The sequence below is a fragment of the Nomascus leucogenys genome, chromosome 22a, assembly GCF_006542625.1.
Source record: "Nomascus leucogenys isolate Asia chromosome 22a, Asia_NLE_v1, whole genome shotgun sequence".
Lineage (NCBI taxonomy): Eukaryota > Metazoa > Chordata > Mammalia > Primates > Hylobatidae > Nomascus > Nomascus leucogenys.
This window is the reverse complement of record NC_044402.1, coordinates 30,291,274-30,315,744: the sequence shown is the minus strand read 5'-3', so window position 1 is coordinate 30,315,744 and position 24,471 is coordinate 30,291,274. Positions and strand designations below refer to the sequence as shown.

At 47.2% G+C, this 24,471-nt stretch overlaps 1 long non-coding RNA gene across 1 annotated transcript; it reads left to right on the top strand.

The window, feature by feature from the left end:
* Positions 1–438: 438 nt before the first annotated feature.
* On the top strand, positions 439–2,438 carry LOC101176167. Its single transcript, XR_180094.3, has 3 exons — positions 439–570; positions 706–766; positions 2,148–2,438. It is a non-coding gene; the product is annotated as an uncharacterized LOC101176167 (long non-coding RNA).
* Positions 2,439–24,471: the final 22,033 nt, after the last annotated feature.

Below are 24,471 nucleotides of genomic sequence, written 5' to 3'. Positions count from 1 at the left end.
GGACGGCTTCCTTCCGCTCCTGACCAGCCCCTGCTGGCCCGTGGGCAGAGGGAGCGCCGGCTTCCAGGGACCTCAGGGAAGGACGTTTGGGAGTGCTCTCTCAGCGTCCCCTCCACCGCCCTCTCTACACCCTTGCCGCGCCCCTCGTCGGCTAGGCCAAGGTTTCTCCTGGCCCTTCCCAGCTTCCGGCCCTTTGCTCCAGGCCAGGTCGCAGGGCCAGGCGGTGCCAGGAGCCCGCAAGTCCTCTGTTTACTGTTTGGTTTCCACGGTGACACGTAGGCGCCGTCAGCGACTCCCGTCACCGCCCCGCGGCGCGGCCCCCACCCGGCGCCGTGACGTCGGCCCGCCGCTTCCGCTCTGCCCATATTTGGCTCAGCCACTGCGCCGCCGGCCCGGAGTAGGCTGGGGGCGGGACTCCCGCCGCGCCCCGCCCCTTGGAATGCTAGGCTTCGAGCCACGAGACTCCCGCCTCCTGCCCCGGGACCCACCCAGGCGGAGGCAAGGGCAGGGGCGCTGGGGGCCCAGAGAGAGGGCGCCGCGATTGATGGATGAGCTGTTCCTAGCATTCCTGTGCGTCTGCTGGTTGAGGCTGCAGTCAAGATTTGGGGCGGTCTCGTTTGTTGTGGGTGGGTGATGTGGGATCACGATTTTCTCACTCTGTGCCCGGAAATCATGCCATCCCTCGCCCAACGCTGTATTTTATAGGCTTCAACTCAAAATTTTCCTTCATGGCGCAGTGGAAAGCTTTGAAGACCGCGGTTCTGGGGTCAGTGTTGCCCCTCGGGGGATAAGTGACCTTGGGAAGGCCACTTTCCTTTTCCTGGCCTGATAAAATGAACCGTGGGGGTGGTCCATAATGGTTGCAGCACTGTCATCAGGCTTGTGAGGAGAGCTTTTCCATCACCCTCTAACCACCCACTCCCCAGGACATAACTGGAATATCAGTGAAGTTCTATGAGCATCGACCCCTACAGTGCTGCCCCCTGTGGTGATTGGATTTGTGTGTCTCTGCATCTTGCTCCTATTAGGCGCTTAATGAACTTTAGTTAACTGACTATTGAATGAATAATACGAATCACCTTCATAAATCCGGACCCCTGCAATTCCTCTTCCAGGCCGGGCGGCGGGGAGGGTAGGGGATGGGGGAGAATATTGAGATGATTAATAATCGCGCGGCAGGGTTGCTGATGTAAAGCGATTTGCAGATCTAAAGGGCAATAAGCATTCCTGGGAGAAATCCAGCGAGATTCCAGAAGTCTCTGAGGGAGTCGTGGGTGTGTACTGCCGGGCCCAGAGGGCGGGGGTGGGGCAGGCAGTGCCGCAGTGGCCACTGCTGGGGAGCCGATTGCAATTGCGAGGAGAAGCGTGGGGTTAATCCTTCAAGACGCCTGTCACCATCCTCCCACCCTCATTCCTGCCTCCTAGATTCCCCAGTTCCTCTGGCTGAAGGAGTGTGTGTTTTCCAGAGTTTCAGAGCTGGAAGACACATTGGAGACTTTTAATCTAATTTAACCTATTTCGCCAACAGGGAAATTAAAGCTCAGAGAAGTTGATTCAACCATCCAAACTTGCATAGCTAGTTAGAAACTGATAAAAGTCAGGATATCTAGCTTCAAATAGTGTCCCACATCGCCTAGGTGCTTCTAACTTCCTGTGGTTCAGAACCCTGTTGCCTGGCTCAGCTGGTGGGTTGTACATTTAGGCTAAATATTGACTTCAGGGCTCTTAAAGAATGCCATTGTCACGTCTGCTGCCACACGCAGCCCACACCATGACACCAGGGCCTCGAGGGATGGCCAAGAATTGTTTACTTCCTAAAGCCTCAAGCATTCCTCCTTAGAGCAGCTGGAATGGTCACCCCTGTCCAGGGAACAGGAGTCGGCTGTTCTGAAACCAGTCTTAGTCTAGCAGTTGGTCACTTTTCATAGTTACCCCAAGCCTTGCATTAAACTTTTCTCAGCCAAGGCTACAGCAGGAGGCATGAGTAGCCCTAACCCTTTTCTGCCGTTTGGAAGTCTTTTCATGGCACATGGAGGGTTCCTTGCTGGGGGTGGGGAAGAGTGCCTTTTTAATGCTTCTCTCTTTCTCTTTCCCCTTTCAGTCTCACCCAACTTCCTCTTACACGCTGTTTCTTCCCTAACTTCTAGGCTGAATATGAAGGCAACTCGGACTAAGAAGACGACTGCTTTCCAACTGCCCTCCCGCCCTGCTGCCGGCTGATTTGAGGAAGGGGCTGGGATCCTTCCCCTTGCTCTCTGGTTGTTCTTGGAGTTACAGCAGCCCCGCGGCAGCTCTGCCCCCTAGTGCACATGTGAGGCAGCGCGCCCTTCTCCAATCCAGAAGCCTCGTCGCCGTGCTGCCAGCAAGGGAGTTTTTCTGTATTCACTCTGGTGGAAATAGAAAACCCTGACAGAAGAAAAACCCAAGCCAAGCCAAAACACACGAACCATTCTAGCCTTTTCTCTCTTTGGTTTCTTTCTGAGGATCTGGCCGATTTGGATGCAGAAAACATGCCTGTTGCTTCTGCTGCGAAATCTGCTCTTTCTCTTCCTGCTATCCGAACCCTGTCCGTTCTTTCAAAGCCTAATTCAGGCCAGGCGCGGTGGCTCACGCCTGTAATCCCAGCGCTTTGGGAGGCCGAGGCAGACGGATCACTTGAGGTCAGGCGTTCGAGACCAGCCTGGTCAACATGGTGAAACCCTATCTCTACTAAAAATACAAAAATTAGCTGGACATGGTAGCACATGCCTGTAATCCCAGCTACTCGGGAGGCTGAGGCAGGAGAATCACTTGAACCCGAGAGACGGAGGTTGCTGTGAGCTGATATCAGGCCACTGCATTCCAGCCTGGGTGACAGAGTGAGACTCCATCTCAAAAAAAAAAAGCCCTATTTCAAATTCCACCCCTTGCCTAAAAACTTTTCCTGACTTTCCTCTCCTATGCGTCTTTTTAATTTTTTATTTTTGAGCTGGAGTCTCACTGTGTCACCCAGGCTGGAGTGCAGTGTCGTAATCTCTGCTCACTGTAACCTCCACCTCCGGGGTTCAAGCAGTTCTGCCTCAGCCTCCCAAGTAGTTGGGACTACAGCCACCCGCCACCACACCCGGCTGATTTTTTGTATTTTTAGTAGAGACGGGGTTTCGTCATATTTGTCAGGCTGGTCTCAAACTCCTAACCTCAAGTGATCCACCCGCCTTGGCCTCCCAAAGTGCTGGGATTACAGGCATGAGCCACCGCGCCCAGCCATCCTATACATTTTTTGAAATATGGCTGTACACAGGCTCAGCACACAGTGTGCACTTATATACTGTGTTTCTTTATTGGGGTCCAAGTCTGTGCATCTTTTGTGTTCACAGACCCCAGGATGCCCAGCACAGGGCTGGGGACACAAACTGCTCTCAATAAGCCCTTGTTTATTAATTAATTGATTAGCTTCCACAGAAACAACTCTGAGCTTTTGCTTCAATAAAACTTCCAGAACTCTTAGTTCTTTAGGGACTCTGGATAGTGATCTAATCAAATATGGCCTTGCACAATAAGTCGTTTCACAAAGGAATTTCACAAGAGAACACTAACATCACCCAGAGTGGGATGAGGAAGTCTGAAATTTGAAGTGGACTCTCAGAAAGATAAGGAGGGTGGCAGTGCTGTAGACAGGTCAAAGGACAATGACTTAGGAGAGGTGGGCCTCTGCTTCTGGGATAGAAGACGCAGCACCGGCTCTAGAGTTAGCTTCATACCCAGACTTTACCACTTGCTGTATGTCCCTGGGCAAGTTTACTCTTCTCTCTGTGCCTCAGTTTTCTCATCTGTAAAAAAAGGCATGGTGGCTCCTGTCTGTAATCCCAGCACTTTGGAGGGCCAAGGTGGGCAGATCACCAGCAGTCAGGAGCTTGAGACGAGCCTGGACAACATGGTGAAACCCCATCTCTACTATAAATACAAAAATTAGCAAGGGGTGGTGGCATGCGCCTGTAGTCCCAGCTACTCTGGAGGCTGAGGCAGGAAAAATCTCTTGAACTCAGGAGGCAGAGGTTGCAGTGAGCCAAGATCACGCCACTGCAGTCCATCCTGGGTGACTGAGCAAGACTCCGTCTCCAGAAAAAAAAAAAAAGTACCCATCTCATAGTGATACAATGAGGGTGAATTAGTTGGTATTTGTAAAGTGCTAAAGCAGCACCTTGCACCTCGTAAGTACCATGTAACTATAAACGAATTTTCCAGCTTAGCTGTCTTGTCAATGGAATGGAGGTTGATTATATGTTCTCTTGGTTCCCTCAAGCAGTGACCTTTCAGGGCAGTGCATAAGCTTTGGGGTCAGGCGGGTCTGGGTTGACTCCTATCTCTGTCGGTAGTTGTGTGACTTTGCACAGATAACTTCTCAGAACCTCAGTGTTCTTATCTGTGAAATGGGAATAATTGTGTCTACTTCAAAAGACTGTTGTGGGTATTGCATGTTTGTAATGTGCCTGGCACAGAAGGAGCATAATAAACAGAAGCTATAGTTATTATTATGGACAAGAGCAGCCACATGTAAAGGAGAATAGAGTTTCCAAGGTCATTGAAGTTTCCAGAAAGATTGAACATATCAGATAGCAATGAGACCAGCTCAACTCGTGGAGCTTGGTGGGAGGGTGGGCCTGGGTCTGCGCCAGAAGTAAATATCACCCCATTTGAGGAAACAGAAACGGTCTGACTTGCACATCGGCTCTAAGAATATTTTCTGCTCCAGGGCTGTGCTGAGGGCGTGGACCCACTGGGGCTGGATGCCAGGAGCTGGAGGCCTCTCCTGCTCTCCTTCCCAGGAGGGGAGACTTTAGTAGAGAGGGTGTGGGTGGGCCTTGGAAACCTCTTGTTGTGTGTGCGTGGGGTGCGGGGGAGTGTCAGAATGGCTCAGGGATATCTGGCCCTGGTAGGTGGACTCCCAGGCCTGGGGTGGCCTTCCTCATGGCAGAACCTGCCTTCACGGCTCCTCAAAGCTGCCATCCTTCACTCCAACTGAAGACACCCCTGACTGATTGCCTGCAATTATCTGAGGGGTGGGGGAAGGAGGGTTATGGTAGTCTTGCAGCCAAATTAATCTTAATTCCCTTCAACTCCATGTGTGGAAAAGTACCCAACGGAATATGCAAATGTTGCATGTATTCCCTCAGTTCTTTTGAAAGGGGAAGGAGGGTTGCAAAATCAAACAATGATAGGGTGTCGCAATCCTAAACGTGTGAGGAATTACTCTTTAGGTCCTCATACTTGACAGCTCCGAGCCCCCATGACACAAGAGAAGTTTTGTGCTCCGAAACAGGGCAGGGCCAGGGTGTCTACCACTCTTACTACTAGCTGTGATTTGGGGGTCTCAAACACAGCCTGGGACCTGGCAAAACCATCTTAGGAACTGGGGATCACAGAGGACTCTGCAAACCTCCTTCCAAACTCATATTTCCAGTACTGGCAACAGGGTGGGCCCTGACTAGCTCCTGGAGCAGAAATTGAAGGTTGAGCTATCTTAAAAAAAAAACATGGCAGGTGTGGTGGCTCATCCCAGCACTGTGGGAGGCTGAGGTGGGAGGATCACTTGAGGCCAGGAGTTCAAGACCAACCTGGCCAAATAGTGAGACACCATCTCTTAAAAAAAAAAAAACATAGCTTATGAAGAGTCATGAAGGTGCTAATATTGGCTGTTCCTGGGTAGGAGGGAATGTGTTTTTATTTTCTTCTTTTTGCTTGAGTGTACTTTCTGATTGCCTTTTTTGGCAAGTACATATTGCTTTTGTAATAGGAAAAAAATATTTTCAAAACGTTCTCAGCAGAGTAGTATGTTTGTTTTTAAAATAGATGATGACATAATAAATGGGAAGGTTCCAACACCTCCTCACTTTTTAAAAAAAAACTTTTCCCAAAAGAAATACATGCTCCTGGTAGAAACCTTTGAAAATTCGGATCATCAAAAAATAGAGAAAATAAAAATTGACTGTAATCCCATCACAGGAATAACCACTGTCAACATTTTTAATTCTACCTTTCCAATACACACACTAGTTTTATTATTTATTTAGTTTTTGGACAGGATATTGCTCTGTCACCCAGGCTGGAGTAGTGCAGTGGCACGGTCCTAGCTCACTGCAGCCTTCAACTCCTGGGCTCAAGTGACCCTCCCACCTCAGCCTCCTGAGTAGCTGAGACTAGAAGCACATGCCACCACTCTGGGCTAATTTTTTATTTTTTATAGAGATGGCAGGGGGTCTCACTATGTTGGCCAGGCTGGTCTCGAACTCCCGGCCACAAGCAGTCCTCTCTGCATGTTAGTTTTATACTTCAATTTACATACTGTAGTTTTTGCAAAAACAGGACCATGCTGTAATACTTGTCATTATAAGTATTGTAATTTTGCTGCTTCTACATGGTGGTTCATGGACATCAAATTTTTTTTTACATGATCACTTTAATAGTCATGAAGCTGGACGTGGTGGGTCATGCCTATAATCCCAGCACTTTGGGAGGCCAAGGTGGGCAGATCATGAGGTCAGGAGTTCGCGACCAGCCTGGCCAACAGTGAAACCTTGTCTCTACTAAAAATACAAAAAATTAGCCTGGCGTGGTGGTAGGCGCCTGTAAGCCTAGCTACTTGGGAGGCTGAGGCAGGAGAATCGCTTGAACCTGGGAGGCGGAGGTTGCAGTGAGCCCAGATCGTGTCATTGCACTCCAGCCTGGGCGACAGTGCGAGACTCTGTCTCAAAAAAAAAAAAAAGTTATATAGGTTTCTAGTTCTAAATGACCTACAATTTAACCAACCCTATATTGTTGAAGCTTTGGGTTGTTTCTAAATTCTGTGCTATTATAGAAATGCTGCAGGGACCTCTGTACACATCTAAGATGACTTTTTCAGAAGTGGGCCAAAGGGTGTGCACATTTTTAAGGCTTTCGAAATGTAGTCGTGCAGTCAGTACACTGTCAAATAGGACAATGTGCAGTCACTGTTATCACACAGGAGGGTAGTATTGGTTCAACCAGTTTCTAGCTGCATAATCTTGAGAAAATTACTTATTCTCTCTACACTTCAATTTCCTCAAGTGTAAAACTGGAATGATAGTAGCTATTGGATAAGATTGCTGTGAGGGTTAAATGAAAAAAATGCGGAAAGTGATGCTGGGCCCAGCACATGGCGAGCTCTCAGCGAATGCTGGTTGTGTCTGACTTAAAGATTATCTTCTTTTCAGGGGAAGATAGGCTTGGAGATTGACGTTCGATTTCCTGGAAAAGTTGGGAGCAGGTGGAGATGGTAAATGAGGCTGGGCGCAGTGGCTTAAGCTGGTAATTCTAGCACTTTGGGAGACCGAGGCTGGTGGATCGCTTGAGTTCAGCAGTTCAAGGCCAGCCTAGGCAACATGGTGAAACCCCATCTTTACAGAAAATACAAAAAAAATTAGCTCGGTATGGTGGCATGCGCCTATAGTCCCAGCTACTTGGGAGGCTGAGCTGGGACGATCAACTGAGCCTGGGAGTTTGCGGCTGCAGTGAGCCACAATCATGCCACTGCACTCCAACCTGGGGGCAACAGAGTGAAACCCTGCCTGAAAAAAAAAAGGGTGAATGAGGAAGATGCTGGGGAGGGCAAGCGAGAAGAGGATAAGCAATAGAGGAGCTGATGGTGACGAGGTAAAGAAAGGATTAGTAGCAGGGAGAGCAGGGGAGGATGGGAAGAGAATGAGAACTGGAAGGACAGAGGTGAGATGTCCACATGGGCCATTTTGGGGCCCCTGCGAGGCAGAACCATGCACTAGTCACTTTGGGAACTGGGAGGCTACCTCTATCAGGTCTGGGTGAACCTGTGTCCTCTGGTCCCTGGCCCTATCGAGGCTGCCCCTTCCTGCCCTCCTCTCTCTCAGCCTCATCTTGCATCACTGCATGCCTGTCTTCTCTCAGTTCCTTGAGTGAGCATGTTCCTCTCTGTTGCGTGACCTTTGTACATTCTGTCCCCTCCCCCACCCCCCCCCCCCCCGCCCCCACACAGGAACTCTACTCTTTCCTGGCTAACTCCCACGCATCCTTCAGATCTCTAGCTTAAAGCTCACTTCCTGGTCAGGCCTGGTGGCTCACACCTGTAATCCCAGCACTTTGGAGGCCGAGACAGGAGGATCATTTGAGCTCAGGAGTTCAAGAGCAGCCTGGGCAACACAGTGAGACCTCATCTCTACAAAAGATAAACAAAATTATCTAGGCGTGGTGGTGCATACCTGTGGTCCCAGCTAGCCAGGAGGCTGAGGTGGGAGGATCACTTGAGGCTTGGAGGTGGAGGCTGCAATGAGTCATGCTGGCACCACTTCACTCCAGCCTGGATGACAAAGTGACACCTCAACTCTGAAAACAAAACAAAACAAAAAGATGACTTCTTCTGAGGATTTCTCTGACCATTCCATATAAAGCAGCCCCTCATCCCCACTCCCTTTCCCTTTACTCTGTCATGGCCCTCTCTCTGAACCTGAAGAGCAAGGTCAAGGTTTGTAGTTATGTGTGATTATGGGATCACACACACCTGGTGTCCCCACTAGGCTGAAAGCTCCATGAGGGCAGGAACAGGGTCTGATTTTTGCTCACAATTGTATCCCTGATGCCCAGCACATAGTAAGCACTCAATAAGCATTTATTGAAATGGAAAAAGCCTATGCCTTTTTTTTTTTTTTTTTTTTTTTGAGACGGAGTCTTGCTCCGTCCCCCAGGCTGGAGTGCAGTGGTGCCATCTCGGCTCACTGCAACCTCCACTTCCCTGGTTCAAACGATTCTCCTGCCTCAGCCTCCTGAGTAGCTGGTATTACAGGTGCACGCTACCACATCTTTTGTATTTTTCGTAGAGATGGGGTTTCACCACGTTGCCCAGGCTGGTCTCGAACTCCTGACCACAAGTGATCTGCCTGTCTCGGCCTCCCAAAGTGCTGAGATTACAGTCGTGAGCCACTGCACTTGGCCAAGCCTATGCATTTATGACCAATGAAATGCTTTTATACCCTCTCCTGTGGCTTCAATTCCATCTTGATTGATGCTGGTTGCTTGGTAGAAGGAACAGGACATTTGGGGGCTTCAAGGGAGGCCTTAGCCAGCTCCTTTCCTACCCTCTTCTCCTTTAAGGAAGAAGCTTCCCTTTCTACGACTAGACACTTTCAACCAGTACTCTCAAACTTTAATGTGTCTATAAATTATCCCGGGGATCTTCTTTATTTTTATTTTTATTTTTTTTGAGACCAAGTCTCGCTCTGTCGCCCAGGCTGGAGTGCAGTGGCGTGATCTCGGCTCACTGCAACCTCTGCCTCCCAGGTTCAAGCCATTCTCCTGCCTCAGCCTCCCAAGTATCTGGGAGTACAGGCACTCACCAGCACGTCTGGCTAATTTTTGTGTTTTTAGTAGAGACGAGGTTTCACCATGTTGGCCAGGCTGTGTCTCCAACTCCTGACCAGCAGGAACTCCTGATCCGCCCGCCTTGGCCTCCCAAAGTGCTGGGATTACAGACCTGAGCCACCGCGCCTGTCCTTCGACCGGGGATCTTCTTAACGTGCAAATTCTGCTGCAGATCTGGGGTAGGATTGAGATTCTGCGTCTCTAACAAGCTCCAGGGTGAAGTCCATAATGCTAATTCCAGGTCCAAGGCTTTCAGACTTCGGCATCTGTGATCTACACGCCACTGTGATTTCCACGCTTTAGGTTGAGTCGCTGCGCCCCCTCTTGACCACTAAGGGATATGACAGTCTTCGACCGAGGGGATAAAGACACCGTGCATGAATTGTAAAACACACAACATTCTTGGGGAATAGGATCTTCTCTAAAAGCAAATGGGCATACGGATTCCGATAGCATTAATACATTTATTCTTCATTTTAATTTAATTTAATTTTTTGTAGAGACAAGGTTTTGCCATGTTGCCCAGACTGGTCTCGAATTCCTGAGCTCAAGCCACCCACTCGCTTCTGCCTCCCAAAGTGCTGAGATTACAGGCATGAGCCACCGCGCCCGGCCTTCAGAGTGTATTCTTAAGAATACATTGGGGTGGGTGTCGTGGCTTACGCCTGTAATCCCAGCACTTTGGGAGGCCGAGGTGGGCGGATCACGAGGTCAGGAGTTCAAGACCAGCCTGGCCAACATAGTGAAACCCTGTCTCTACTAAAAATACAAAAATTAACCAGGTGTGGTGGCGGGTGCCTATAATCCCAGCTACTCGAGAGGCTGAGGCAGGAGAACCACTTGAACTTGGGAGTCGGAGGTTGCAGTGAGCCGAGATGGCGCCATTGCACTCCACAAAGCAAGACTGTCTCGAAAAAGAAGAAGAAAAAAAAAAGAATAAATTTTCTGATCGGGCCTGGTGGCTGCGACTATAAGTGTGTGCCACCACGCCTGCCTAATTTTTGTATTTTTTTGTACAGACATGGTTTTGTACAAAACCTTGTCTCCAGCTCCTGGGCTAAACACTCTGCCTTCCTTGGCTTCCCAAAGTGCTGGGATTACAGGTGTGAGCCACTGTGCCTAGGCTGCTTCTTCTTTTTTTTTTTTTTTTTTCCTATTTTTTATATATGGTGGTGAAATACACACAACATTTGCCATCTTAACCATTTTTAAGTGTCCAGGTCAGTGGTATTAAATACATTCACCATGTCGTGCATCTGTCACCACCATCCCACCATGAACTCTACCTCCTAAAACTGAAACTCTGTACCCATTAAACAGTAATTTCTTATTCTTCCCTCTCCCCAGCCCCTGGCATCCACCATTTTACTTTCTGTCGCTATGATTTTAAGGGACTTTATATAAGTGGAATCATACAGTGGGTATCCTTTTCTGACTGGCTTGTATCACGTAGTATTAATGGCCTCAAGCTTCATTCAGGCTGCAGTATGTGTTGGAATGTCTTTCCTTTTTAAGGCTGAATAATATTCCATTATACATATACACCACATTTTGCTTATCCATTCATCATTGATGGACATTTGGGTTATTTCTACATTTTAGCTATTATGAATAATGCTGCTATGAACGTGGGTGTACAAATATCTCTTTGAGACCTGCTTTCAATTTTTGGGGGTATATACCCAGGGTGGAATTTTGGGGTCATATGGTAATTTTCTTTTTAATTTTAAAAGAAACCCCCACACTGTTTTCCACAGCAGCTGTGCCATTTTACATTCTGACCAACAGTGCATAGAGTTCCAATTTCTCTACATCCTTGACAAAGCTTGTTATTTTCTCTCTGTGTGTGTGTGTGTGTGTGTATTTTTTTTAGAGAGTCTTGCTCTGTTGCCCAGGCTGGAGTGCAGTGGTATGCTCATGGCTCACTGTAGCCTTGAACTCCTGGGCTCAAGCGATCCTCCCACTTCAGCCTCCCGAGTAGCTGGGACTATAGGCATGGACCACCACACCTGGCTAATTTTAATTTAATTTAATTTAATATTTTTTTTGTAGAGATGGGGTCTCACTATGTTGCTTTGGTTGGTCTCAAACTCCTGGGCTCAAGCAGTCCTCCTGCCTCAGCCTCCCAAAGTGTTGGGATTACAGGCATGAGTTACTGCACCTAGCCTGTGTGTGCATGTGTGGTATTTTCGTTTTTTGTTTTTGAGACAGAGTTTTGCTCTTGTTGCCCAGGCTAGAGTGCAATGGCGTGATCTCGGCTCACTGCAACCTCTGCCTCCTGGGTTCAAGCAATTCTCCTGCCTCAGCCTCCTGAGTAGCTGGGATTACAGGCATACACCACCACGCCCAGCTAATCTTGTATTTTTAGTAGAGACGGGGTTTCTCCATGTTGGTCAGTCTGGTCTCGAACTCCCAACCTCAGGTGATCCACCCACCTCAGCCTCCCAAAGTGCTGAGATTACAGGCGTGAGCCACCATGCCCGGTCTTGTGTTTTTTTTTTTAATAGTAGCCATCCTAATGGGTGTGAGGTGGTATCTCATTGTAGTTTTGATTTCCATTTCCCTAATATCTAGTGATATTGAACATCTTTTGTGCTTATTTATTAGCCATTTATATATCTTCTTTGGAGAAATGTCTATTCAAGTCCTTTGCCCATTTTTGAACTGGGTTGTTTGCTTTTTTGTTGTTGAGTTTTAGGAGTTCTTTATATATTCTGGATATTAATCCTTTATCAGCTATATGATTTGCAAATGTTTTATCTCATCTTGTGGGTTGCTTTTTCACTCTGTTGCTAGTGTCTTTTCTTGCACAAAATTTAAAATTTTTCATGAAGTCTAATTTGTCTATTTTTTCTTTTATTGCCTATGCAATAAAAGTGTCATATCCAGAAAAATCATTGCCAAATCTAATGTTGTGAAGCTTATCTCCTGTGTTTTCTTCGGTGAGTTTTACAGCTTTAGGCCTTACATTTGGGTCTGTGATGGATTTTGAGTTAATCTTTGCATATAGTGTTAGGCAAGGGTCCAACTTCATTTACACACGGATATCCAGTTTTCCCAGCACCATTTGTTGAAAAGACTGTCCTTTCCCCATTGAATGGTCTTGGCACTTTTGTCAAAAATCACTTGATAATAGTCAAGTTAATTAATAATTATATTGATTAACAATTAATATAATTATAAAATTATATTTTATGACTGCATTGGTATAAAGAAAAATATATTAATATTATATATTAAAACTTTTTTTCAGGCTGGGCACGGTGGCTCACGCCTATAATCCCAACACTTTGGGAGGCCAAGGCGGGCGGATCACCTAAAGTCAGGAGTTTGAGATCAGACTGGCCAATATGGTGAAACCCTGTCTCTACTAAAAATACAAAAAACTAGCCAGGTGTGGTGGCGGGCGCCTATAATCCCAGCTCCTCAGGAGGCTGAGGCATGAGAATCACTTGAATTTGGGAGGAGGAGGCTGCAGTGAGCCGAGGACATCACGCCACTGCACTCCAGCCTGGGGGATGGAGGGAGACTCTTACTCCAAAACAAAACAAAAAAACCAAAACTTTTTTTCAATGTAAAAGTTAATTTTTTTCTTCTGATTTTCAAAAGAAATGAAAACATGTTTGTGTATTCCTAAACATATCCTGGGTCTCGGGCACGATACCTCCTGTGTGAGCCCTGCTCTCCACACGGTGGCAGGGTTCTGTCTCTTTATGATGTGCCCAAGATGATACCAGATGCTTTGAGGACCATGTGTTTTGTAAGCAGGTAACCACATTGAACATATTAAACAATATGTGTCATGTGCTGAGTGTTTACTGTGTGCCAAGTGCTTCAAACTCATCATTTAAGTGAAAGAACAGCCCTGTCAGATGGGAACTACTCTCTGCCCTCCATGGCCAGCATACCCGAGGTATATTTTTCCAAATGCTTCCATACATTGTTTCTAAATGTATATTACAGTCCATAGTATCAGGGGCACCAGGGGACCCTCCAGTGGGGACTACAGGATCTTAGGGAAGAGGGAAGCTGAGGGTGGGCTTTGGAGAAGAGTCATTACAGAGATGAAGTGGCAGGTGGCAGGGAAAGTGCGGAGGTGACAATAAGAACGGCACATTTGGAGCGTCATGAGGTGACTTCCCAAGATGGAGGGGACTTGAGGTCTGGAACCAGAGGGTGACTGGCAGGGTGGGTTTTGGAGAGTGAGAAACGTGGGCCCAATCTAATGTGCAGTGGAAGGTTCTTTGTCTCCCTAAGCCCTAAAATCCAGCCGTAAATCACCAGTAACATAGCAAAGTTTTAGCCACCTTCCCTGTCTCAGTTCCTTCTTTGTCAAATGAGAGTCACGGTGCTTGCCCTGCAATCTCAGAGACTCAGTTCAAATGATTGTCAGCCCCATAGGTGGGGGAGCCGGTGTCTGATTCAGGCTGTATTGCCAGGGCCTCAGTGCTCAGTACAGGTTTGGTGGAGGAATGGACGCCATAGCCTACAAGCCCAAAAGCTGCAGTCGCAGGAGGCAGCGTGGCTGGAGAACGGTCCCGAGCCAGAAGAGGGCGCTCTTCAGCAAAATAAGGTTTGAAGGAAACCGCCAGGATGTTTCTGCAGGATGGCAGATGGACTTCACTTTAGGCTTTAGGATTTAGCAGGTCAAATCATTGCATTCGTATATCTAAACCTACCTCAGCTCTGGTTTCCTAACTAGAAAAAAGGACTAAAATGCAGTTTATTTCCTCTTTTTAAAAATTGTCCTCTTAATGCTTTAGGCACCCAAGAGAGATGCAATTATTTTTACTTTGGAGAGGCTTAAAACAGCCACTGATTTCCTATAGCTCATGATTCTGCAGATCAGGGATGAAGGCAGGACTTGGCTGGGAATTTTTCTGCTGATTACAGCAATGACTGAGATCCTCCGTGGTATTCAGCGGCAGGATGAACTGGTCTGGGGGGTCTGACATGGCTTCACTCACACGGCACAGAAGTAATTTTACATTTTGTGTGGTTATTTGACCAATATCTGTCTCCCTCACTAGTCCAGAGGCTCCCAAAGGGCGGGGACTGTGTCCTTCTTGCCTATTATTTTATCCCTAGTGCCTAGCACAGTGCTGACCCATTCGAGTGTTTAATAAATATGTGTTAACTGACTCAATGTTGTGATTCTTTTTTTTTTTTTTGAGATGGAGTTTTGCTCTTGTTGCCCAGGCTGGAAATGGCACAATCTTGGCTCCCCGCAACCTCCGCCTCCTGGGTTCAAGCAATTCTCCTCCCTCAGCCTCCCGAGTAGCTGAGATTACAGGCATGCACCACCAGGCCTGGCTAATTTTGTGTTTTTAGTAGAGACGGGGTTTCTCCATGTTGCCCAGGCTGGTCTTGAATTCCTGAGCTCAGGCAATCCGCCTGCCTCGGCCTCCCAAAGTGCTAGGATTACAGGCGTGAGCCACCGTGCCAGGCCAGAAACATCTTTTTTATATCTCAAAGCAGATGGCTGGGTGCGGTGGCTCACGCCTGTAATCCCAACGCTTTGGGAGGCCTAGGTGGGCGGATCCATTGAGGCCAGGAGTTTGAGACCAGCCTGGCCAACATCTCTACTAGAAATACAAAAATTAGCTGGGTGTGGTGGGGGCTGCCTGTAATCCCAGCTACTTGGGAGGCTGAGGCAGAAGGCGGAGGCTGCAGCGGGCCAAGATCGCGTCACTACACTCCAGCCTGGGCGACAGAGTGAAACAAAACAAAACAAAACAAAAATTTTAAGCAGAGCAATAACTTGCTTGGTCCCTGATAGTCCTGGGAGTAAATTCAGGATTATCGGGGACCAAGCAAGTTATTAAAATTGATTATTTGGGAGATAAAAACCCGATGAAATAGCAAAAGGGTAGACGCCATGTTTTCAAATTAGTCACAAACAATATTCTGGATTCTTGCTTCTGCAGTTATCCGAATAAAAGCAGCAAAACCACTCCAAAATTTGAGGTGAAAATTACTTGGATGTCTGTCACCACATTCACCTAAAGCTGTTCCTTAACATCCACATACTTTTTTGTTTTTCTTCCTGGATTTATTTATTTTTGATGTTTCTACACACCTGGACTGCTCTCTGACATGGTATGCTTCTTTCGTTTTATCAAGTAACAGGCTGGCCTTTAGTCACAAGTGTGGCATTCTGGAAGCCAACATGGTTTAGTGATAGGGTTCTTGTTGGGTGTGCGGATTGGGGCATTTAGCAGATTATCTGATGCTCAGTCTTTCTATGGGCTCTGCCTTCCCTAAACGGCAAGTGTGTGTTCATCAGACAGGGTTCCTTTAGGCCTTGTTACTGTGATGGGGGAAATACTCCAAAGTGCCAGGAAATCCTGCCTGGGCAGGGAGCGGGACTTCTCGGTATCCCATGGATTCGGATCTGATTGGCCCCCTGCGGCCAATCAGCAAAGGAGCTGCTTCAAACTGACAAGCAAAACAAAGCCCAACAAAAGCAGCTGGAGCCCAAACAAACAGAGTTGGGTGAGGTTGGGAAGGGGAGTCAGGTCTGGCGTCATCCGGCTCCAGGCCAGGCTGTTGCCATGGTGACAGCCAATCCGTTTACCAGCGGGCAGCAGAGCCAGCTTTCTGAGGGGGAAGCCCAAGGAGGGGAGGAGGAGCAGGGGTGCCCCAGGGGAGCCTGCGCTTCTCCAAGTTACAGAAACCCACAGAGAAGGCTCGGCCACTTCCAGGGAGCAGTGCCTTCTCTCAGGACCTGGGCAGGCAGCCTGGGGGGCAGTGGGCTGGGAGAAGCCGGCCTGAGAGGGACGGAAGTGTCCACTGAACAGGCAAAGAGGCCTCTGGGAAGGCTAGAAGGCTTTCTGGGCAGAACGGATTTGCAGCTGTGTTGGCTTTCTGGGCAAAAGATGAATTGAAGTAAATCACAGAGTGTTTTAAAATAAAAAAACTCCCCCAAACCACACACCACGCACGCACGCGCGCGCACACACACACACACACACACACGCACGCCAATGGTGGAGAGAGAGGGCTTTGGGAACCTCAGTGGTGGAACACGGAAATACCTTATATTCTTCTCCAGGAGCATTTTTTTTTTTGCACTCTGATGATGACAACTCAGGTAATTACCTGCAAGACAAGAAGAATGAACAACAGTCAATGTAAAATGTTGGAAAACATCTGCTTTGCAGGGCTTGTCTATCAAAGCCCGACTCTGTGCCTGAATGGTGTTCAGGTCCACGAAGGTGGGCCGCTTTAGGATATAGACACTCTTTCTGGCCAACGGGCAATATGAGCCAAAACAAATGCAGTGGAAGAAAGAATCTTGGCATCTTCCTCCAGAAATCTTGCTGCAAAAGTGTCTATCACACAGAAGGAAAAATAGCTTATGATTCTACTCATATGAGCTTCCTAGAGTAGTCAAATTCAAACAGACAGAAAGTAGAGGGGTGATTGCCAGAGGCCGAGAGGAGGGGAAAATGGGGAGTGAGTATTTAATGAGTATGAAGTTTCAATTTGGGAACATGAAACGTTCTGGAGATGATGGCGATGACAGTTGCACAACAATGCGAATGTGCTTGATGCCACTCAACTGTAGACTTTAAAAGTTTCAAACAGTAAACTTTGCTATGTATATTTTACCATAATAAAAATAAACGTGTCTGTCAGTAAAGACTGTCTTCTTGTTGCACCAGGAAATAGTGGTGTTGGCTTGAAGGCCAGCATCGAGGGCACGTGGGTTCACCTCTTTGAACCTCAGCTATGTCGTCCATCAAATGGAACTTACACTATCTTCCTTACTGCCAACTGTGAAGAGTGGATATGAACGCATTTAGTGAACAGAAATGCACCATAAGAATGTAATTTTTTTCTTAAAATTTGAGATGGGGCCTCCCAAAGTGTTGGGATTATAGGCATGAGCCACTGAGCCTGGCCAAGAATATAAAATGTGATTAAAGTATTATTTCAAAATTCATTGTTATGGTACCCAAATGCCAAGGGGTAAAAGGAAAGGAGAAAGGGAGAGTTTTGGAGGAAACTAAGGAAAGGGTTATTTATATCTGGCATTTCTAGGAATTGGAAAATACCCAAATACCATAGGAGAGTTGGAGAGAATTTTGGGCTCATACTTAGGGGCCTGAAGGTAAGACCAACTTGGACTATCATGGCAATTTAAGATACTTCTCCCTTTTGCTCTGCCTAAATTGAGAAACAGGTTAAGCCCACCCATCAAGAGGAAATGAAACAAAATGAAATAATGTCAAAACATCACCTCTCAAATTTCATGAAGGGAAATGGTACAGTTACAACACAATGCTGGGTGGAAGCTTAAGGGACCTGGAGCCTCCAGGCATGGGTAGAACCTAGGTTCATCACCAGAGAGTCCCATTAACTGTCAACGATTTATTCAAGGCATTTCTTTTTTATGTTTAAAGAAATAAGCCATTGGCCGGGTGCAGTGGCTCACGCCTGTAATCCTAGCACCTTGGGAGGCTGAGGCAAGCAGATCACTTGAGGCCAGGAGTTCGAGACCAGCCTAGCCAACATGGTGAAACCCTGTCTCTACTGAAAATACAAAAACTAGCTGGGCGTGGTGGTGTATGCCTGTAATCCCAGCTACTCGGGTGGCTGAGGCAGGAGAATCACTTGAACCTGGGAGGCGGAGGTTGCAGTGAGCTGAGATCACACCACTGCACTCCAGCTTGGGCAACAGCATGAGACTCCAACTAAAATAAAATAAAATAAAAATAAAATAAAAAGAAATAAGCCATTCATCACTACCATCACTTTTATCATTACAAAGTGTTTTATTAGCATATATTAGCATGTGGCAAGCACCAATTTAAATGTGGTACACACACCTTATCTTTTCATGCCTTGCAGGGTGTAGCTTTTTTATAGATAACAATATGAGACTCATGATTACTGATTTGGTCTTTCTGGTTCTTTGCTTCCTGATTGATAAAATGAGAATAATGTTACAGCTAGAGAAGCTTAGCAGCTTGCCCCAAGTCACAAAGCTGGTAAGTAGTAACGTCAGGATTTCAACCCAAGTCCATCTGACTCCAAAGTTCCACCTTTGAATGCTACACTGCATTGGAGGAAACATTATTGCTAAGAAGCTTATGAAACAAAATTGCTAATGAATATTATGCTCTGAAAGCAATTAGAATGTGCAATTGGTAAATCGCCTTATCATGACATTGCATGATGTCACAATGACATGCAATGGGGAAGAACAATGAGCATCATGGGTGTGTATTAGCAGAGATTTGGCTTTAAAATGGAATGAAACCACGAAGTATACAAAGAACAGAGTATGAGGCTGGGCGCAGTGGCTCACGCCTGTAATCCCAGCATTTTGGGAGGCGGAGGCAGGTGGATCACTTGAGGTCGGGAGTTCAAGACCAGCCTGGCCAACATGGTGAAACCCCGTCTCTACTTAATATACAAAAATTAGCTGGGCATGGTAGTGCACACCGGTAGTCCCAGATCTTCAGGAGGCTGAGGCAGGAGAATCGCTTGAACTCAGGAGGCGGAGGTGGAGGTTGCAGTGAGCCGAGATCACGCCACTGCACTCTAGCCTGGATGACAGCACGAGATTCCTTCTCAAAAAAAAAAAAAAAAAAACTTATGAAACAAGGCTTTGCTGCTTTATGCATGTGTGCTGTGTATGTTTTGTTGAGTATGCGCTGTATGCTGCATGTGTTGTGTGTGTATGTGTGTAACATGGGTGTTGTGTGTGTGTGGTTGCATAAGTGAAGGAGAGTTGCATGATGAGTGACTTCTTCAATACTGAAGACCATACATTCCCATAGCCAACACTTAGTGCTTCCTGTGAGCCAGGCATTCCACTCAGTGTTTTACATATAACCCCTCACTCATCTTCACAACAACTTTGTGCGGTAGCTGGTAACAGTATTCTCATTTAGTGGACGAGGAAATGGAGGCTCAGAAGGATCAAGCATCTTGCCCTAGATCACCTAGATGGTATGAGGGGGAGCTGGGATTTGAACCCAGGCAGACTGACTTCAAATTCTGTGTTTTGGTCTTTTCTTCATTTGTGCCCCTCTCACCTTGTGAGAAATGATAGACTTATTCTCATTACATGATGGGAGAACCTGGGAACAATGTGAGCATGTGTTGGCTCAGACAACAGTCTCAACTACACCCTGGGGAAATGTGGGGAGGCAAACTCGTTTCACTGATTTGTCTCCTCTAAAACTTCTCCCTTTGCTGAATCCTACTTTTTTTCCCTCTCTTTCTACAGGTGTTGATCCCAACTGTACAACCTGAATGCTATTCTCAGAGTCACTTCCTGGTAACCCAAACTATGACCCAATAAATGTTAGCTACTATCATCATCGTCATCATCATCATCATCATCATCATCGTCATCATCCAAAAGCATTCTAAATAATAGAGAAAATAAGAGAAAGGGGGCAAAGGGGAGAGGTTTCCCTACTAACTGGGAGGGGTGATGATGTGGGGCAATACAGAAAGTCTAGAACAAGAACCTGTCTCTTTTTTTTTTTGAGACAGGATCTCGCTTTTTCTCCCAGGCTGGAATGCAGTGGCACAGTCATGGCTCACTGCAGCCTCGACCACCTGGGCTTAAGTGATCCTCCTGCTTCAGCCTCCTGAGTAGCTAGGACCACAGGCATGCACCACCACACCTGAATAATTAAAAAAAATTTTTTTAGTAGAGACGAGGTCTCCTTATGTTGCACAGTCTGGTCTCTAACTCCTAAGTTCAAGGGATCCTCCTGCCTTGGCCTCTCAAAGTACTGGGATTATAGGCATGAGCCACTGCACCCAGCCCCCTGTGCCTTTTGAGGAGTGGGAAGAGTTAGTAAATAGAGCAGAGGACTCCTTTTCAAATCCCTGTCTCTAGTGGCTTCTGTATGGGTTGGAACTGATGGTTGTATCATTCTCTCCTTCCACTATTAAGGGTATAATATATGGTTACACTTTTATCTTGCTGTTCAATTTCCTGCTGTGGCTATTCTGGGAATTTGGCCAGCACCTTTCACATATAAATGTTCAGCTTTAGTGCTGTGAGGAGTTGGTTGGGCAGAAAGGGACGGAGGCTCCTGGTTTTACAGTCATGTGGGGACAAGATTTAGCTTTCCCAAATCTGGGGAGACATCAACCCTGGTGTTCACAGTATGAACCTAGACCCTGGCGAATCCAGCCAGGACTTAGCACAGGCCTTGTTCAGAGCTTTGCTAGAGGAGGAAGCCTGTTTCTGCCCTCCGGCTTTTTAAGCCAAAGGATGGTGACACAGGAAAGCAGCCTGGCTGTGTTCTTTCTTTGGTGCTGGTGGATTTCAACTGAACCCCACAAGTGTCACTGGAGGGCCCACCATGGACAAACTGTGTATGTCTGCCTGTCTGTGTGTGTCTGTGTGTCTGTGTGTGTGTGTGTGTGTGTGTGTGTGTGTGAGAGAGAGAGAGAGAGAGCATAAAATACAGAGATAAAATGACAGGGTTGCTACCCCTGCCATGTTCCTAAACAGCAGGCTGCGTGGCACAATGGAGAATGCATGAGAGTTGAAGGCAGACAGACCATTGCCCCAGTCCTCAGTTGAATCCTAGTTCTGCTACTGAAGAATGTGGTTTTATATTAGGGGTGATGCAAAGAACTGTGGGGACCTATGGGTAGGAGATGGTAATTCTGGAAAAGAGGAGTGCCTTGTGTTTGCTGCATTCTTGAAGAATATTTGCTTCTGCTCCAGAAAATGAGAAAAATTCAGTACAGAGGCAAGTAACTTAGGAGATAGACACAGAATAAGAGGAATTTCTGGGTTGAGTATAGATAAAATGATAAAAGAAATGGGAATGTTAGTTATAGACAGAGGAATAAAAAGACCAAGTAGGCTGGGCGCAGTGGCTCACGCCTGCAATCAAACACTTTCGTAGGCCAAGGTGGGTGGGTCACACGAGGCCAGGAGTTCGAGACCAGCCTGGCCAACAAGATGAAACCCCATCTCTACTAAAAATACAAAAATTAGCCAGACGTGGTGGCACATGCCTGTAATCCCAGCTACTCAGGAGGCTGAGGCAGGAGGATAACTTGAACCCAGGACATGGAGGTTGCAGTGAGCCGAGATTGCACCATTGCACTTCGGCCTGGGTGACAGAGCAAGACTGTTTCAAAGAAAAAAAAAAAAAGACCAAGTAAACCCTAAATATCTATAAGGCGTAGATCATGTCTTCTCTAGATCAAAGCAATGTCATTTCTAAATTGGCCACCCAGTGGTGACACTCTTAAAGTCCCAGAAACATAGGTAAGACCCACACGTGCTCAGCAGGTTAATTGGGGTGCTGCGGTGTGACCAGGTGTACCTGCCCCTGACTTCCCAATAGAGCCAGTTTGTATGCTGACTACATACACCTCTGTCCAGCAATTCCCTTTGCATGCCCTCAGTTTCTACCTTTGTAGCCACACTGTCAGGTGGGAAGGCTGATGTGGCAGAGGGAGAACCAGACAGGAGAATGTTACATAACCAAGGATTCAGGTAGGTGATCCTTTCACCTGCTTGCACCTATCCTAGGCGTGTTCACCTGTTGTATCTCTTTGCCCTTCCTTCTTGCTGTGTGTTTGTTTGTTTGTTTATTTATTTATTTATTTATTTTTGAGATGGAGTCTTGCTCTGTCGCCCAGGCTGGAGTGCAGTGGCGCGATCTCGGCTCACTGCAAGCTCCGCCTCCCAGGTTTACGCCATTCTCCTGCCTCAGCCTCCAGAGTAGCTGAGACTACAGGCGCCCACCACCACGCCTGGCTAATTTTTTTTTTTTTTTTTTTGTATTTTTAGTACAGATGGGGTTTCACTATGTTAGCCAGGATGGTCCTGACCTCATGATCCACCCGCCTCGGCCTCCCAAAGTGCTGGGATTACAAGCGTGAGCCTCCGCGCCCAGCCTGTGTGTGTTTAAAATGGATTAAATAAGTACCTTAATTTGGCCTTCAAGCCTTCTGTGATCTCTGGGGTAGTCTGCCTGGAAGAGTAGGTGGAGGCTACTACCATTGCCTCAAGGTAATTTTCCAAGGGACAGGGGAGTCTTAGATCAGGATTCCTGGGAGCAGAGCCAGAGATAGGGATCCTTGTGCCAGTGGTTGATAAGGAAGCTCTCTCTGGAGAAGGTGGTCTGGAGGAAGTGGGTAAAACAAGATAGGATGGGGGAAGAAGTGAAGCAAGGATAAGGCTCAGCTGCAGAATAATCTCAGCCTGGTCCCACCTGGGAGCCCTGGGGGTGTGGAAGGCACCATGGATTGGGGCTTCCTTCAGGCAAGAGGGCCAGCCTTTGTACCTTGTTTTAGGGTATGGTAAAGGGGGTCTTGGTAGGACACCAGCAGCAACCCTTACAGGGGATGGACCTGAACTCCCCTCCCAGGTAAGTAATAGGGGCAAGGGAGAGAAGCGAGAACATGGCTGGGAAAGTGGTGACTTTAAGGACTGGAAAGGCAAGGGGCGATATAGCTTGGAGGTGTCTGAAAGCCAGAGAAAGACCCATGAAAGCCAAGTGCAAATTGAGAATAAATTTGCCACACCGATGGTATCAGTTAGGACCAGGCTAGGCCACACTGCAGTAACAAATGAGCCACCAAGTCCATTTCTTGCTCACACTACATGTCCATTGCAGACCAGCAGGGGCCTTTATGCAGTATTGGCAATCAGGGATCCAGGCTGATGGAAGCTCTCACTTGACATGAGCTTCCACTATTGCAGAGGTGGGGAAGAGGGCACTGGCTCTGGAAGCATGCATTTTTTTTTTTTTTGTGGAAATGACATGGGTGTCACTGCTGTTCAGATTTCATTGGCCAATTCCAAGGCCAGGAAGCCATAGGGAGCCACGGTGTGTTCTTGAGCATGTGTGGGATTTGGAGCAGTGTGTAGGAAGAGTCAGATGACCACGGCGTGTGCTGGGAGGAGCTGCTGGCAAGGAGAGTAGCTGGGACTGGTCTGTGCAGTAATACACTTGAAGCATCTTTCCCCTCTGAGGCCTTTGGGCAACTCTGGCAAGAAGGCTACTTATCAGGGTCTAGTTTTTGCAGCCATCAGCCTCGTTCTGCAGGAAGAGGAACCAGTTCTATGTCCTCAGGAGGGAAGCCTCACCAAGCCAGGACCAGGAGTTGGAAGAGTGGGGAGGGCTGCATTGCTGAAGGCCCTCCCTCAGTGAATACCTCATAAAAAGTTCTGCAGCTGATCTAGGCAGGCTGCAGAGGGCTGAATACTGCCAGAATTGTGCACACTGAGCTGGCTCCACAGGCAGGGTTACCTGATCTCTAAGTCATGCTGGACTTTGAAGCCTCAGGCTTTTATTGGAGGTGCTATGACCACCTGGTCAGCTACAGGCTGAAGATTCCTGGCATCAGACAAAGCCAGTCTCCAGTCAATGATCCTTCCTTAGTGCGGAGGTTTGATTGTCCATCAAAACCTCAAGGGCAGTGGTCCTTTAACTTCAGCATGCAAAAGACTGCCTGGAGTGCTTTCTAAAAGTGCAGACTTCTGGGACTCATATCTGATTCACCCTGGGGTGGGCGTGGGGATGGGGGAGTTTGCATTTTAAATAAGCACATAGGTAACTGGGAACAGGTGGTCCAAGGATCATGCTTGGGGATAGAGAAGGTTCATCATTTACTTATTCAAACATAACAGCCCTATGAAGTAGGCAATATTATTTTCATTGTTATTATCAATTTGCAGATAGATAAAATTAGGTTTAAGGAGATTAACTAAACTGCCCAAGGTCAGAGAGTTAGTAAATAACAGAACTGGATTTCTAACCCACTGAATTACAGCCTGTGCTGCTAAGATCTGGAGAAGGAACAGTAGGGAAACTGGTGGGCTGCATATATCTGTGGGCTTACTGCCTGACATTCCCCAGTACAAGCCTCTATTTTAGCCATGCTAATGATATCAGTTAGGACCAGGCTAGGTTATGCTGTAGTAACAAATGAGCCACCAAGTTCATTTCTTGCTCACACTATATGTCCATTGCAGACCAGCAGGGGTCTTTATACAGTATTGACAATCAGGGATCTAGGCTAATGGATGCTCTCTCTTGATGTGAGCTCTCACTATTGCAGAGGTGGGGAAGAGGACGCTGG